Source organism: Heteronotia binoei, chromosome 11, assembly GCF_032191835.1.
Source record: "Heteronotia binoei isolate CCM8104 ecotype False Entrance Well chromosome 11, APGP_CSIRO_Hbin_v1, whole genome shotgun sequence".
Lineage (NCBI taxonomy): Eukaryota > Metazoa > Chordata > Lepidosauria > Squamata > Gekkonidae > Heteronotia > Heteronotia binoei.
Window position 1 is genome coordinate 66,201,186 of NC_083233.1, and position 17,684 is coordinate 66,218,869.

The 17,684-nt window shown below is 45.4% G+C and overlaps 1 protein-coding gene across 19 annotated transcripts in view; it reads right to left on the reverse strand.

Annotated features, from left to right (window-relative positions):
• FBRSL1 (fibrosin like 1) overlaps positions 1-17,684 on the reverse strand; it is a 1,099,284-nt gene that overhangs the window by 382,343 nt on the left and 699,257 nt on the right. The gene's annotated exons all lie outside the window — the stretch shown is intronic.

Here is a 17,684-nt window from a genome sequence, read left to right on the forward strand (position 1 = left end):
AAATGAGCTAAATATAGGTTATAGGTTAAATGAGTAGTATCATTTAAGTAAGATATTTATATAAAAGTAAGAGGGCGTGTGTGTATCACTCTTACTTAAATGACACTACTCATTTAACCTATAACCTATGTTTAACTTATTTAACCCACATTAGAATCTGTATAAACCAGGCAAAACTATCATCTTAAAATCATTTCCTACTCCCTATAATCTATGAGAAAAAAAAACTGCAACAGCCGCAGTAACCTCTGAATCCACCCCAATCAAAATTCTCCCCAGTTTTTCTTCCACTGATGCATGTACCATCCTGTCTAGGGATGGAATAATCCACAAATCTCTCACATTTGAGGAAAAGATGTGTGTGTGTGTGTGTGGAATCCTTGTGTAGGTCAATAGATAATGAGGAGCAATGTGTGTGTGTAAAAGACATCACTCTGAATTCTAGTTTAAGCTGCACACAGATTCAGAGAGCTGCCATTCTTCAGACATTACATGAGGTCCATTTCATGCGATGCATCTCTCCATGAGGGAGATATAAAAGCCACCAGTTCGACTCCTCTGCACAAAGTCATCCCCCCCCCACTGTGAAAGCCAGTGCCATTTCTTCTTTACAAGATCAGTGCCCGCTTTTGATTTACTACAGGGCATGCAGGTGGATGTTCCTGTACCCTCAGGAGCTTTTAACAGAAGGATATTGCTAAAAAATGAAGAGGAAAGGGGGGGGGGGGGGAGAGAGAAAGCCAAAGTGCAAAACCAACTGAAAATCTAAGGCTCATGCGACACTAAAGGAAGGTGGTTTTGCCAACTGTGAAAGTACCCCCCGCCCTGCAACTTTGCAGTCTGAATAATGGATAGATGGATGAGTGAACAAAGGGAAAGAGAGTGTGAGAGAGAGATGGTCAGACTGCGGTTCATGAGCCATGCACTGCTCTTGGGAAATTTAAGTAAATGACTAAAATGCAGAATGAAATGAAGTGAATCCTTAGTATGGAGTTGGGGCGCCAGCGAAGACTTGGCCTTCTTTCCTCATATTCTCTTGCCCCCCCCCCACACTTCCCAAACTGCACACTGAGCCAGAGCAGATGACCAGTTTACCATGTGCTAATATTCCTTATTATGTAATTGCTTTGGTTATCTGCATTACTAAAGGAAAGGAAAGGTCCCCTGTGCAAGCACCAGTCGTTTCCGACTCTGGGGTGACGTTGCTTTCACGTTTTCACAGCAGACTTTTTACGGGGTGGTTTGCCATTGCCTTCCCCAGACATCTACACTTTCCCCCCAGCAAGCTGGGTACTCATTTGACCAACCTCGGAAGGATGGAAGGTTGAGTCAACCTCAAGCCGGCTATCTGAAAACCCAGCTCCTGCCAGGGATCGAACTCAGGTCGTGATTACTAAAAACTGCGGGATAATTTTAAAAAAAAAACCAAAACAAAACCCTGCATTTGTATCTGCAGTTAAGTTTGGTGTCATAAGTAAGTGGTAAAACCCTCAATCTCTAAGGCTGTCAGATCCAGGTTGGAAAATACTTGGAGATTTTGCAGGTGGCGCCTGCGAAGGGTGGGGTTTGGAGAGGGGAGGGACTTCAATGGGATAGAATGCCACAGAGTCTACCTTCTAAAACAGACATTTTCTCCAGGGAATTGAGCTTTGTCGCCTGGAGATCAGTTACAATCCCAGGGGATCTCCAGCCACCACTTGGAGGTTGGCAATCCTACTTTGCATGTACTCACCCAATAATGCTGAGAAAAACAAAAGGGGGGGGGCAAGTATACAGTCAAGTACACATGGAACTGGAAGAGACTATTTTTTGCAGTCTTGGAGTCAACACAGCTTAAGAATTATTGAGATAGCTACATAAATCCTGTATGTTACAAGCAATTATTTCATATTATTCTGTTGAGCTTATTCTTGAAGATTATCTTTTAACATACTTTGGTGCATATTATTACTTATGTGTTATTGATGAATGAATGAATATACAGCCAAGAAGACAAGTCATAAGAACATAAGAAAAGTCATGCTGGATCAGGGCAATGGCCCATCCAGTCCAACACTTTGTGTCACACAGAGGCCAAAAAAACCCCAGGTGCCATTAGGAGGTCCACCAGTGGGGCCAGGACTGTTACCCCCCACCCAAGCACCAAGAATACAGAGCATCACTGCTCCAGTCAGAGAGTTCCATCTATACCCTGTGGCCAATAGCCACTGATGGACCTCTGCTGCATATGTTTATCCAACCCACCTCTTGAAGCTGTTCAGGCATGTAGCTGCCACCACCTCCTGTGGCAGTGAATTCCATGTGTTAATCACCCTTTGGATGAAGAAGTACTTCCTTTTATCTGTTCTAACCAAACTGATCAGCAATTTCATTGAGTGTCCATGAGTTCTGGAATTGTGAGAAAAGAAGAACAGTACTTCTTTCTCTACCTTCTATATCCCATGCATAATCTTGTAAACCTCTATCATGTTATCCCTCAGCTGACGCTTCTCCAAGCTAAAGAGCCCAAAGTGCTTTAACCTTTCTTCATTGGGAAGAAAGTCCATGGAGTCCCCAATTCTTTATCTCTGCACAATACCAATTAGTCATATTCCATTATGAGACCAATCAAACTCCAAGTCTTTGCTCATTTCCCTTCACTCTTTCTCAATATAAAATGGTTTGACTTCCATAGTTTTAGCTAAAATCTGTTTCTTATTCATGCTCCCCTCCACCCCTTTCCTACCCCTAATAAACTTTTAGTTATTTCCTCCACTCCCTATATTCCAAGATGCCTCTTTAAAAGACAGACAGGCAATATATAAATAAATAACACCTTGGCTTCTAACATCGAGGTCAAGTGGAGAGTGTTGAGAGGATGCAATAGTAAGGGCTTCCACCTCCCATGAGAAGGACACAGTGGTACCTACAGAACCAGCTTATTACTTTGTGTTCTTGTCTCAACTAAGAGGCTTTACTCTCTAGCCATAAGTGCCATTTGTCAGTGGCGGTGGCTGAGGTTCCATTAATAGAAGCAGTGTGTATACCTTCACTCAGCCAGACATGTGAGTAGATTTGAGATGGCTTATCCATCTCAAATGTGAATTTCCTCCACTCTTTCTTCCTAAGGTCTTGCCTTCCTAGGCCTTTGTATTTCTTTGCATTCTCTTGGATGTGAGGGTGATTTGGCTGTGACATCTGTCACCCCACTGATCACCAGGGTTGATTTGGCTGATCTGGCTAGCTACCTCCCTCACATCTAGGGTTGCCAAGTCCTGTTCCAGAAATATCTGGGGACTTTGGGGGTGGAGCCAGGAGACACTGGGGTGGAGCTAGGAGCAAGGGTGTGACAAGCACAATTGAACTCCAAAGGGAGTTCTGTCCATCACAATTAAAGGGACCTCACAACTTTTTAAATGCCTTCCTTCCCTCCACCCTCCCCTTCTCTGATTTCTTTCCCCCCAGCAAGCTGGGGACACATTTTACTGACCTCAGAAGGATGGAAGGCTGAGTCAAACTGGAACTGGCTACCTGAACCAGCTTCCGCTGGGATCAAACTCAGGTTGTGAACATAGGGCTCCAGCTGCAGTCCTGCAGCTTTACTGTGTGGTCCCCTTTAAATGTGATGGCCAGAACTCTTGTGCTTGCCACACCCTTGCTCCTGGCTCCACCCCCAAAGTCTCCTGGCTCCACTCTCAAAGTTCCCAGATATTTCTTGAGTGGGACCTGGTGTGGGAGGGGAAAGCCAGGCTCCTACTGCCCCCGCGATACAACTCCACGTCCCAGCAGAACCGGCCAAACTCCTGCTGCCCAGCAGCCTCCGCTCACACGATCGCCCCGAGCTGCCCTGAGCCGCTCTTCACAGCCCCGACATGCAGTCACGCTGTAAAGGCCCGCATCGCGTCGCTTGCCGCCTCGCGCAAACCGACTACGTGGCTCTCCCTGCCGAGAGCCACGAGAGAACTGCGCTGCACGGGCGGGAGCCAGGGCTTTATAGCCCCGACTCCACGCCCCCTCCTACAACTACTGGATGGCTGGGAAGCTGGCGTCAGCCTCCCTCCTTCCGGGAGGGCAAAGCACGGCCCCCAGCCTATGACTGGCGTTGCCAGTGCGGCTGGGCAGGGAGAGAGTGGATGCGCCTGCCAAATGCATGTGGGGGAGGGGAGGGAGGGAGGCTCTTCTCCGCTTCACCGTACCTGCTCCTCTGAGATGGGCTCAGCCTGAGCCCATCTCGGAGGAGCAGCTACAGTGAAGCAGAGAAGAGGCAGCAGCCGCGCAGCGGTGTCGCCCGCTCCGAGATGGAGCGGCTCGCCACACTCCTTGGCGCCATTTCCCCCCTCCACCCGCTTCCATTTTTGGGGGGAGCGGGGGAAGAGGCTGGAAATCCTGGGGTCCCCCGCCAGGGCGGGAGGGTTGGGAAACCTACTCACATCTCCATGTTCATTCCTCCCATAGCTGCATGCTTGGTGGAAGACAACCATCCCAGATAGAAGGAGTGTACCTTTCTTAGGTCAAGGGTATACAATAGCTGTGCATTCTCTTCTCTTATCCCATTCAGGTGATCTGCATCTACTTACCTCCATTCTGACATTTGCTTAAGAGTAGATAAGAAAACTTTTATGAACTCTACTGTATTGGTTAAGGGAGCATTTTTTTTAAAAAAAAAAATTACACCAGTCCCCATGGCAGAAACTGACATCTTTAAAGGATCTGCAACAGTTCCAAATCCTCTGCTACAGTCTCTCACTATATATATATATAAATGGAACCTCAGAAAGGCGATACGGGCCTTTCAGAAGAAGTGAGCAGTGACTCATGAAAGCTCATACCCAAGAGTCCAGTAGCACTTTAAAGACTAACAAAATGAGCTTTTGTGAGTCACTGCTCACTTCTTCAGAAGTGACTCACGAAACCTCATTTTGTAAGCCTTTAGGGTGAACATAAGAACATAAGAGAAGCCATGTTGGATCAGGCCAATGGCCCATCCAGTCCAACACTCTGTGTCACATAGTGGCCAATATATGTGTGTGTATGTGTATACACACACACATATACATACATACACACACACACATATATATACTGTGGCTAAAAGCCGCTGATGGACCTCTGCTCCATATTTTTATCCAATCCCCTCTTAAAGCTGGCTATGCTTGTAGCCGCCACCACCTCCTGTAGCAGTGAATTACACATGTTAATCACCCTTTGGGTGAAGAAGTACTTCCTTTTATCAGTTTTAACCTGACTGCAATTTCATTGAATGCCCATGAGTTCTTGTATTGTGAGAAAGGGAGAAAAGTACTTCTTTCTCTACTTTCTCCATTCCATGCATTATCTTGTAAACCTCTATCATGTCACCCCGCAGTCAACTTTTCTCCAAGCTAAACAGTCCCAAGCGTTTTAACCTTTCTTCATAGGGAAAGTGTTCCAAACCTTTAATCATTCTAGTTGCCCTTTTCTGCACTTTTTTCAATGCTATAATATTCTTTTTGAGGTGCGGTGATCTGAATTGTACACAGTATTCCAAATGAGACCGCACCATCGATTTATACAGGGGCATTATGATACTGGCTGATTTGTTTTCAATTCCCTTCCCAATAATTCCCAGCATGGTGTTGGCCTTTTTTATTGCAATCGCACACTGTCTTGACATTTTCAGTGAGTTATCTACCACGACCCCAAGATCTCTCTCTTGGTCAGTCTCTGCCAGTTCACTATTTATAGCTGGGATTCTTGGCCCCAATGTGCATTACTTTGCACTTGGCCGCATTGAACCTCATCTGCCACGTTGATGCCCACTCACCCAGCCTCAACAGATCCCTTTGGAGTGCCTCACAATCCTTTCTGGTTCTCACCACCCTGAACAATTTAGTGTCATCTGCAAACTTGGCCACTTCACTGCTTACTCCCAACTCCAGATCATTAATGAACAAGTTAAAGATCATGGGACCCTGCGGCACTCCACTGCTTACCGTCCTCCACTGCGAAGACTGCCCACTTATACTCACTCTCTGCTTCCTATTAATTAGCCAGTTTTTGATCCACAAGTGGACTTGCCCTTTTAATCCATGACTCTGGAGCTAATGGAATCTTGCTCTCTTTTACTACTTTAAAACCAACAAAGTTTTATTCTGGGTATAAGCTTTCATTGCACACAAAGGTTTATACCCAGAATAAAACTTTGTTAGTCTTAAAGGTGCCACTGGACTCACTTTCTTATTCTGTTTTTTTTGTTACTCCTTTAAAGATTCCAGGAACAAAACCATTACACTGAAAATAAATTTCAGAACTATCACATCTGTGAATGACATTTTTATCCTGCCGTTCTCTTCCAAAGAGCTCGGGGACATATTCATTGATCTCCCTTCTCCTTATTTAATCCTCAAAACAGCCCTGTGAGGTATGCTAGGCTGACGGGAAGCGACAGGCCCAAACTTGCCCAATGAGCTTCAGGTTTAAAGAGAGATTTGAAACTAGGCCAGCCGACATCCTAGCACAAGCACTCTAACCAGAAAACTTCAGTGACTTTTACTCTTTTGAAGAAGAAGATATAGGATTTATATTCTGCCCTCCACTCCGAATCTCAGAGTGGCTCACAATCTCCTTTATCTTCCTCCCCCACAACAGACACCCTGTAAGGTGGGTGGGACTGAGAGGGCTTTCACAGCAACTGCTCTCTCAAGGACAACCTTTGCCAGAGCTATGACTGACTCAAGGCCATTCTAGCAAGTGCAAGTGGAGGAGTGGGGAATCAAACTCGGTTCTCCCAGATAAGAGTCCGCACACTTAACTGCTACACCAAACTGGCTTAACCACTACACCAAACCACTATTGCACTGTAATGAGTGGTTGTGGGATGAGCTGGGTGGGTGCAGAATACTAGCCATAGGAGCACCAAGTGAGTGGTGGCAACTCATTTATATTTTCTGTTTCAAAGTGTGAAATTGTTTCAGGCTGTCCCTGATTGTCCCGCTCTGTCCCTATGCCTGAAATTCAGTTGCCTGCCAAAGAATGCCCAATTTGTGGTCAATATCAATTTTCGTGTCTCTGTTTAACTCGATTCTCATCAAGTCTGTGCAAGGAGTAAGTGTGAGAGCTGTGTCGCAGCAGGTTAAAACCCATGAATGTTAAGAGGTGACAAGGGTTTTGTGATATATCATGCTGCTACTGTTCTGCCCAGAATCCATTTAGACATTTTGTAGGTACAAATCATGCAGCTCTGTTGGGGGAATTTCATTAACATATTTATGCAGCACTGAACATGGGTGGCTGTCTTTCCTCAACACAGAGCCATCATTTTCTGGCAGGAAACTGCAACAGGAGATCCCAACAATACAAAGTGCTTTCAAATGCATTTAATGTTATCCTTCTTAAAACTGACCTTCCCTCCTTTCCAGAAAACATACTAACCCACTGGCTGCAGAATGGACTTGTTAGCTGTTGTGATTCCATCTTGGGAAACTTTGTTTGGTATTATACTATTAGGAGCTATATTTCCCTTAGGGATGCCAGCCTCCAGGTGGGGCCTGCGGATCTCCCAGAATTACAGCTCATTTCCAGACCCCAGAGATCAGTTCCCCTGGAGGAAACCGGTTCTTTGGAGCAGTGGCCCCCAACCTTTTTGGCACAATTTTTCCATGGACCGGTGGGGGTGCTGGGGTTTTTGCTGCCCCAGGCTGCCCCCAAGCCCACACCCCATCCCTGCCCTCCCATGGGGGTCTTTAAATGAAGAATAGGCGAAGGTCTCTGCCTCACTCCATGGTCCGGTTGCTAACAGGCCCGGGGGTTGAGGACCCCTGCTTTGGAAGGTAGATTCTATGACACTGTACCCCAATGATGTCCCTGTCTCCCCCAGGCTCCACCTCCAGATCATCAGGAGTTTCCCAATCTGGATCTGACAAACCTACCTCTGGGTACTTGGCAACCCTAGGTGCCATGCTATCAATTTCTTGCAGTGTGTGTTACTTTTCACTGCCTAGAGACAGCCATTTTAAAATCCGCATTTTCCCATCTCATCCTTTTCAAGAACTCATCATTGTGTCCTCATTTCTGTTATCTCCATCTGACTTGCAAAGAGGCCCGAATAACTGCAGTGTATAACTCCCAGGATCTCAATAGTATTGAGAAAGCAAATGAGTTAGGTCAGTTCTACCAGGAGTAATTAAGAAACCTGTGGCAGTGTGCGCAGATTTAGGTGCAAGCTTACTGTGGAAGCAGGGCCGGCCTTGTCACTTGCTGCCAATCAAGAGAGCCAGTTTGGTGTAGTGGTTAATTGTGTGGGCTCTTATCCAGGAGAACTGGGTTTGATTCCCCACTCCTGCACTTGCAGCTGCTGGAATGGCCTTGGGTCAGCAATAGCTGTGGCAGAGGTTGTCCTTGAAAGGGCAGCTGCTGTGAGAGGCCTCTCAGCCCCACCCACCTCACAGGGTGTCTGTTGTGGGGGAGGAAGATAGGGAGTTTGTGAGCTGCTCTGAGATTCTGAGATTCGGAGTGGATGGCGGGATATAAATCCAATATCTTCTTCTTGACTAGGCAAACTTGATGATTGCCTAGGGCACCAGCCTTCTGGGGGCACCAAACTGGGCCCCCCCATGTGGCTTGGTGATGTTATTAGTGCAATTGGGAGGGGGCCCCAAGAAGTTAACCTTGCTTAGGGTGCCAGACAGCTTAGGGTAGCAGTGGCCAAACTTGCTTAACGTAAGAACCACATAGAACAAACATTAGATGTTTCGAGAGCTGCAAGACATGAACCTCAGATGTTTGAGAGCCACAAGGAGGAAGGTTTGGAAAGAAAGCAACTTTAAATGCATTCTCCAAGCTGCTGGCTGGCTTGACTTTGAGTAGTGGTTTAAAGAGAGAGATGCCTTCTCCGAGCCAGCCAACGAGGCAGTGGGAGCTTCGAGAGCCACACGATATGTGTGAAAGAGCCACATGCGGGTCCTGAGCCAGTTTGGCAAACCCTGGTCTAGGGCCAGCCCTGTGTGGAAGCATGGACCAAATATGAAACATGGGCATCCTCCTCCTCCCTTGTGCCAGATCCAAGGGAAACCAGTTCTTCCAGTTTGGAACCTGAGGGCCTGTGCATAGAATGGATTTGGTGGCCCCTGCGTCAGTTAAGAAGCCCTCGCCTCCTTCCTTGGAGCAGGTTTCTTCAAGTGTGAAGTGTTTCTTTGCTTTTTTTAAGTGCCAAAGGTGTCTAAGTAAGTAAACTCGCTCGAGGCGCTTGGTAAGGGAATCTACAAACCAGACAGCCTCCCTGAAGTATGGGACAAAGGACAAAGAGGAAAGGATAGTCGGCCTTTGGTTCAGAAGCTAAAATGTCTGTCTTTTGAAAAGCAAAGCTGAGCGGCAGGAAAAACCACGCCCACTCCTGTTCCCAGACAGGGCTATATGCAGCCTAATGCTTCTGGAGTAATACTGTGGAGCAAATCCACATATTGAATTGCAACACCTTTTACAAAGGTTCCCCTCCCCAACAGTGGATTTTTTTTTTTTTTTGGCTCATGCAGCAGAAATATAATTCAAGGTGGACCAATTTGTTAGCTCAGCTGCTTAATGAAAAACTGTCACAATTACAACAACAAGCCCATTTCCCCATTCCCTACTGCCACCATTTTTCATACTCGGAGATTTAAAAGAACAAGCTGCTCTGAAAACCATGACCATTCTTTTTTCCTAACCAAAAAAAAAAAAAATCTTTCCTAGCAACAGCAATTATGATACTTTCATGTCAAATGAATTATATTACTGAAAATAAATCTTTCTAAGATGCACAAGAGGGTTATCTGGCTCCAGTCAGACTTATGCATTACTGGTTTTATATGTTGTACTCTAGTTGATTAATATAGGTAATCAAATTATATAGCCTTCCACTGTGCTCTCAAATTCAAGGCTATAATGTTTTCAATGACAAAGTTCATAGAGTTGTATAAAAATGTACCTCGTGCTGTACCAGCCCTTTATTGCTGTAGTAAAACACCATTTTCAATTTAGTAATAAGTGATATAAAACAGAGTGTCTTGATTGGCAGGGTTGTATTCATTATATGGGACATGAAAGCAAGGTGCTAAGGTTACCCGTGTGAAGCCATCAACATCAGGAACAAAATTATACAGTCGCCATCCCACATGTGCAGTTGATTGGGTAAGAGACACTGGGTGTCAAAAACCCCCCACAGTGCTGGTGTAGAAGCCCCCTCCTTCATAAGAGAGCCAGTGTGGTGTAGTGGTTGAAGTGTTGGACTACAATCTGGGAAATCCAGGTTCAAATCCCCACTCATGCCATAGAAGCTTGCTGGGTGACCTTGGGCCAGTCATGCACCCTCAGCCTACTAGCATGGTTGTTGTGAGGATAAGATGGGAGGACAGGAGAATGAGGTAAGTCACTGGGACCCCCAGTGGGGTGAAAGGCAGGAAATAAATAAATAAATAAATAATAAAACAAATGCCATCATTTATAAATGACTAGAACCTACAGACCAGAGGATATTCCAGTGCTTGGTCATCCCTCTGTTCCTTACCCAACCCAGCTAGGTAGGGTGGAATCTTTTCCAGTAGATGCTATTGACTCTCAAAGGCTGAATATACAGCCCCCCTCCCAGTAGAGCTTTAGAGGCCACCATCCCCACAACACCTGGGGGATGATCTCTGCTCCCCACCAGATGTTTTATAACCTTTCCCAGTGGATGCTGATGGTAACTGTGCAACCATCAACCATTTCAGTCTCTGCCAGTCTCTTACCCATCTTCCCAGCACTGTCACCACCACATCTGGGACTCACCTCTGCTTCCTAGGTGAGCTCAGCCTACTGTGCAGCACCCCTTGTCCACAGAGGTGCTTAAGAAAGCACAGTCCTTTCACCAGTTGTTGAGGCTGGATATACAGGGTGTGCTATGAGTATTTGGTTTTGGATGGTTGTGCCTGCCACATGTCATTTTTACTTTTATTGGAGTCTCTTTTATCCTTCAAATGACTTACTTCAATTAGGAAACCAACTGAATGTTTGCATTTGGAGGGAGGGGGGAACTGCTGCTGATCAAGGAAACAGAGCAGGGTATAAATATAAATAATTCTTCCCACTCATCTAGAGAAGTTAGGAAGTGATGGGAGAGGAGAGTTCTCTACAAGGTCTTTGATCTGTGAAGACTTATTTCAGAAATGCAAACAACCTTTTTGAAGCTGCAGATGTCAAGTGAAACATGCATGTGCAATCTCATATTCCTCTCTGAATTTGCAATTTTGTACTAAAATGAGAATCAAGGAAGGATGGGGCCCCAAAGCATACATGCCAAGTAGTCTTGACTTCAATGTAACCAAATCCCAACAGCCAACAACAGAAGATGGGTTGAATCAACTGAAACATTGGAATCAGCTACCGAGGGAGGTGGTGAGCACCCCCTCATTGGCTGTCTTTAAGCAGTGGCGGGATGAACACTTGTCAAGTTGATCCTGTAGGTTGATCCTGCATTGAGCAGGAGGTTCGGACTAGATGGCCTGTATGGTCCCTTCCAACTATATGATTCTAAGAACTTCAAATTCACTTTCTCTTATCTGCTCCTCCTCTCCCTTCTTGCCACTGGTTATACTGCATTTGAAATTGGGTTGCCAAGTCTCCCATGGGCTCCGGCAGGGAACTTGTTTCACATGCGCAAAGCATGTGTGGTGTGAGGATGTCACCCACAATGACGTTGCGCGCTGGCTGCTCTAGGTGTTTCTGGGAAAACCTTATGTTTTCCCTGGACGCTCTAGCATTTTGGGAGGGAAAAACTCTATGATACCATTGTGGGCCGGCGGGTTGGGAACCTCCCAGGCGGGAGAACCCCCGCCCGGACCGGGGGCTTAGCAGCCCTAATCTGAAAGCACACCTCTTCCCCTGAAAATAATTTTTGCTCTCTCATCTTTCCTGTTCTCTTATTATTATTGATAATTATTATTATTATTATTTACCTGCAGCTTTTTCTTCAACATCAAATCCTTAATATTTCTGTTTAGAGTGGTAGAATGAATTTGGGTGACTCTCAAACAAGGACAGCTATCTTAAATAAATACTAATGCTAAGATGGTATAGTTCTAATTTGACCAAGACTCATAATTACTGGGGAATGGATGGCTAGGTGCTGTAGCGTTGCCAATCCCCAGGTGGGGGCAGGGGATCCCCCGGTTTGGAGGCCCTCCCCCTGCTTCAGCGTCGTCAGAAAGCGGCGGGAGGGGAGGGAAATGTCTTCTGGGAACTCTGTTATTTCCTATGGAGATTTATTCCCATAGAAAATCATGGAGAATTGATCTGCAGGTATCTGGGGCTCTGGGGGGCCCCTGTTTTTTGGGATAGAGGCACCAAATTTCCAGTATAGCATCTAGTGCCTCTCCTCAAAATACCCCCGAAGTTTCAAAAAAATTGGACCAGGGGGTCCAATTCTGTGAGCCCCAAAAGAAGGTGTCCCTATCCATTATTTCCTATGAAAGGAAGGAATTGAAAAGGTGTGCCGTCCCTTTAAATGTGATGGCCAGAACTCCCTTTGGAGTTCAATGATGCTTGTCACAGCCTTGATCTTGGCTCCACCACCAAAGTCTCCTGGCTCCACCCCCAAAGTCCCCAGATATTTCTTAAATTGGACTTGGCAACCCTAAGGTGCTAGGTTCTCCAAATGGAGCCAAGCTTTGAAGCACACATGGCAAATCAATCCATATATACCAGGCGACTGGGGTTTTGTCTTTGGTCCAGCCAACGGAGCAGAAATTCCCATGTGATGCTCTGTAGACTCTCAGTTCCAGCTCATGCTAGACCTTGTTCCACGCAAAGGCCCCCAGGTCTTAACAACAGCATCAAGATTTATTTACTTATTTACCCAGTGCAATATATAAGAAGACATAATGTAACCAGCAACCAAATACTTCTAGAACACACTTTACAAGCAAGGAGAGTTAAGTTTCTTTTTTTTAATAGTTGGTGGCAAAGATGTTATGCCGTTATTAAGACCCAGTCTACCCCTGACCTGGATGACCCAGGCTAGCCTGATCTCATCAGATTTCATAGGCTAAGCAGGGTCAGCCCTGGTTCATACTCGGATGGAAGACCACTGAGGAATCCAGAGCTGATATGCACAGGCAAGCAATGGCAAACCCTACTGGGTCACTATAAATTGGCTGCAACTCAATGGTTAAAAAAACCCTAGTTTAACTATTTGGAAACTGGTTTTTCAGAGGCTCAGGAGCCCCGTGGAGCAGAGTGGTAAAGCTGCAGTACTGAAGTCCAAACTCTTTGCTCACAACCTGAGTTCGATCCCAGCAGAAGCTGGGTTTGGGTAGCCAGCTCAAGGTTGACTCAGCCTCCCATCCTTCCGAGGTCAGTAAAATGAGTCCCCAGTTTGCTGGGGGGAAAGTGTGGATGACTGGGGAAGGCAATGTCCAACCACCCCGTAAAAAGTCTGCCATGAAAACATCGTGATGCGATGTCACACCAGAGCTGGAAACGACTGGTGCTTGCACAGGGGACTGCCTTTACCTTTCCCTTTTTTTCAGAGGCTCGGTAACACTCTTTTTACAAACATCAGGCCTATAAATTGCTGCTTTTTGAGCCATTAACAATTAATCCAGATTAAGACTTTACCAAGGCAGTGTTGCCATATTCACACGAAATGGCGATTGTCCATACTAGAATGGTGGCAGGTAACATGCTTATCTGGTACATGAGATAGGAGCACAAAGAACGTAATAGCTGAAAAGGGCTGTTATGGTAAAGAAATCAGGGTTTACTTGTTAGGGACAACCTCAACCATTTAAAGTGGTTGGCTGAAGTATGAAAAACATGTCCCTTCCATTCTCAATTATAATCTTTCAGAAGTACCTTTATGCTGATTATAGGTGTGTTGTGGGGGGTGGGGGAGAGAGAATCAATGGGCAGACAGGCTTCCATTGAATGGATTCTTTCTACTAAATGAGTGGTTAAGGGGAGAATAAGAGATGTACTGTGTGCTTATGCAATGAACAATGAAAGGGACAAGTGGTTTATGAAAACATTTTAAGGGTCATTTTGACAAGCCTTCATATAAATAGTGTGGGGGGGAACCCCATGAGCATTATAATGTAAGTAATATGTAATATTGTCGGGAATTAGTAGTATTTTCTCCATTTTGTTTCCTTGGCAACTTGACCTTCTGTAATGTTTCTGACGGCACAAGATATAGGCAACATATCCCTCCCAAATCATACCATAATAATCTTGTGATTAAAAGCGTCACCAGAATGTGGCCTTGCCGCAAGATGGAGAATTAATGAGTCTGTATTAAATGATCCACTGATGTTAAATCAAATTAAAGTAGCCTTGCAAGAATATTTAATGCTTAATGATAGGCTCTGTATCAGAGCAGGTTTAATCTAGGATGCCGCTATAGATGTCATGAGAAGGAATTAATCAGCATTGCTCCCACTAAAACAGAAATGCAAAATTGCTGAACAGAATGAATTAGAAACAGATTAGAGAACTAGGACTTAAACATAAAAGAAACTAAGCCGATGCCACCCTCAGAGAGCTAATTTGATATACAGGAGAACTTAATTTGCCTTTAACGGTGAAATCAGACTGTTTGATGTTATTAGAAGAGGAGACTACATTATGAAAGCAGGAAAAGGGACCAGATATTCCTTTTGCCTTGTCAGTTGAAATGAAAGCCCGTCCAATATATCAGCGGCAGAGTCAAAAAGAAAATCCCGGATGAATACAGTTACTGCAGCCTAAAGGGAAAACAAGGTGATCCTGCGTCAAACTCTTCCGGCAACTGTGAGCCGTACAAAGTCTCTCTCACATAAAGCATCTCAGAACAAGCTTGCTGCAATTTCCCAAGTTAAACCCTGCAGTGACAGATAGCTCAGTATTAAGGGACCACACGAGTACTATTGATAAGATGACTGAAGTTGGGGGAACAATGAAATCTGATTAGCTTCCAGTGCATTCCAGATAATTTGCTAAGAATCTTCAGAGCAAGGATTTGGCACCTGCACATAGTGTTACACGTATACTATGGAACGTTATCTGGAATCAAGAACCCATAGTTATTGCTATGGTATTCCCTTTTCAACAGTTCCCCCCAGTTGAGCCTGCAAACTCAGTTTTAAATTCCCCTGAATTTGAAAGAGCAGTTGAAGGGCTTGGCATGAAACTTACGAACTAGAAAAAGTGCCTCCAGGGCAACGGCACTAAAAATTCCATATAGTCAGCCATTCTGTGACATACATCTCCCAAATCATAGAATGTAATGAGTTTTCTTTGAAGTATCGGTATAGTCGGACAGGATTCATTTGAGTAACTTCTGAGCATTTAGGATTCTGGTGGTCAAAATTTTGGGTGAATATTTCCCAAGTCAAGCCCCCCAAATAGCATAATTCTAGAGAGCATTATTACAGCATATGTACAGCCCCTCCCCACAATGCTGTCAGAGCCAAACTCTGGACTCACACAGGCCCAGCAAAAACAAAAAAAACAAAAAACCCCCCCTCATCCTAAGAAGGATGTAGCTAGCAAGATCCAATTACAAGAATGAAATCCAGTTAACCTTTTTTTATTAGGACCAACGAAGTTGACACAAAACATTGCATGAGTTTTCAAGCTCATCAGAGCTCTTCATCAAGTTGGGTTCAGAATGTAAGCTTTCGTATGCATGCATACTTCATCAGACAATGAAATGGGGTACAGTGAGCAGAGCTCCTTATAGCTGGTGGGCAGAGGTTAAGAATGCAAAGTGGTACAAATTTAGAATCCAATGGCAAAATTTGTACTACTTTGCCTTCTTAACCACTGCCCACCAGCTGTAAGGAGCTCTGCTCACTGTACCCCATTCCATTGTCTGATGAAGTATGCATGCATATGAAAGCATACATTCTGAATAAAATATTGTCTTAAAGGTACAACTTGACTCCTACTTTGTTTTACTGCTTCAGGCCAACATGGCTGCCCACCTGAATCCATCAGGTTGGATGTTACAAAACTTTAAAAGATAGAAGGTGTGAAAGCAGATTCTTCAGGCCATGGTGTTAAGGTCAGATTGCGCATCCATCCTCCAAGGGATGCAAGCAGGCAGTTAGCTTAACTTTATTGCTGGTGTGGTGTCACCTTACAGAACAATCTCTGTGGAACTGTATTCAGCTCCTTGCTATTTCATTCATTGTAGCAAGCAATGCATACTAAGCAGAGGGGGACTGACTTACTTCTGGGTAGGTGTGCATAGAAAGACAGGTTGCTTACCTGTAACTGTAGATCTTCGAGTGGTCATCTGTGCATTCACACTCATGGGATAGAGCGCCCGCACTGATCCCTGAATCGGTACCTAAAAAGCCCGGGATTTTTTCACGCTCAGCACCAGCAAGCATGCACAGGCGTCCCGATATACATGCTCACTGGAGCCAGCACGAGGATCTTGCCAGTTCCTTCCTGACCGCTGGAAGCCCCTACTGGAGGGAGACCGTCAGCAGTGGGGAAGGAGGGTGGGTAGTGTGAATGCACAGATGACCGCTCGAAGATCTACAGTTACAGGTAAGCAACCTGTCTATCTTCTTCGTGGTCTCTGTGCGTCACACTCATGGGAAATTAGCAAGCAAGACATACCTGGAGACGGGAAGACGGTCAACCAGAAGAAACAGCTTGCAGCTCCCAGACGAGTCCTCTACTGAGCATGCACATCCAGAGAGTAGTGCTTCATGAAAGCATGTGGAGAGGACCAGGTGGCAGCCTTGCACATGTCCATCAGGGGAACGCCTTTCAGGAATGCCACCGACGTCGCCATCGCTCTTGTAGAGTGTCCACGAATGGGCCCAGGCAACGGCTTCTTTGCCAACAAGTAGCACAGTTTAATAGTCTCAGTGAGCCACTTTGAAAGCCACTGAGATGAAATTCTGGAACCCAACTTAGGAGCAGCATAAGAAACAAAAAGATACTGGTCCTTACGAAAACTCTTGGAGCAACTCGAATAAAACAATAAGGCACGCTTAACGTCCACAGCATGCCACCTATGTTCCTCGTCCAAGGAAGGTGTAGGATAAAATGTGGGCAACCAAACTTCTAACTTAAGGTGAAACTGAGAAACCACCTTGGGAAGAAAAGAAATATCAGGAGCTAACGACACTCCAGACTCCTGAAAAACTAGATATGGGTAGTCACAACACATAGCCGTGAGCTCCCCTGCACAGCGTGCTGATATGATTGCTAGTAAAAAAGCAGACTTCCAAGATAGAAGCTGTAAAGAACATGTGGCCATTGGCTCGAAGGGACGCCGAATCAACCTGTCCAAAACTAAAGTCAAATCCCAAAGCTGTGGGGGTGACCTCGATGGAGGATGCAACCTGAGCAGACCCTTCAAAAACCTCTTTGAATGAGGGTGTGCAAAAACTGAATGCCCCTCAACTGACTCATGGAACGCAGATATTGCTGCCAAATAAACTTTAACTGATGAAAAGGCAAGGCCAGCATCCACCAGAGATAACAAAAATCCAAAAATCACCGGTAGTTCCACCTGTTGGCGTGAGACTGCAGGATCAACTAAAAACTGAAGAAACTTCCGCCACTTCCTGTCATAGGAAGCACGGGTAGACAACTTCCTGCTGTTTAGGAAGATGTGTTGGACTCTGCTGGAGAACTCACAGGGTCAATGAACCACGCTGTCAGCTTCAGGTGAGGCACGTTGTGATGGAATACATGACCGTCCTGAGCCGACAGAA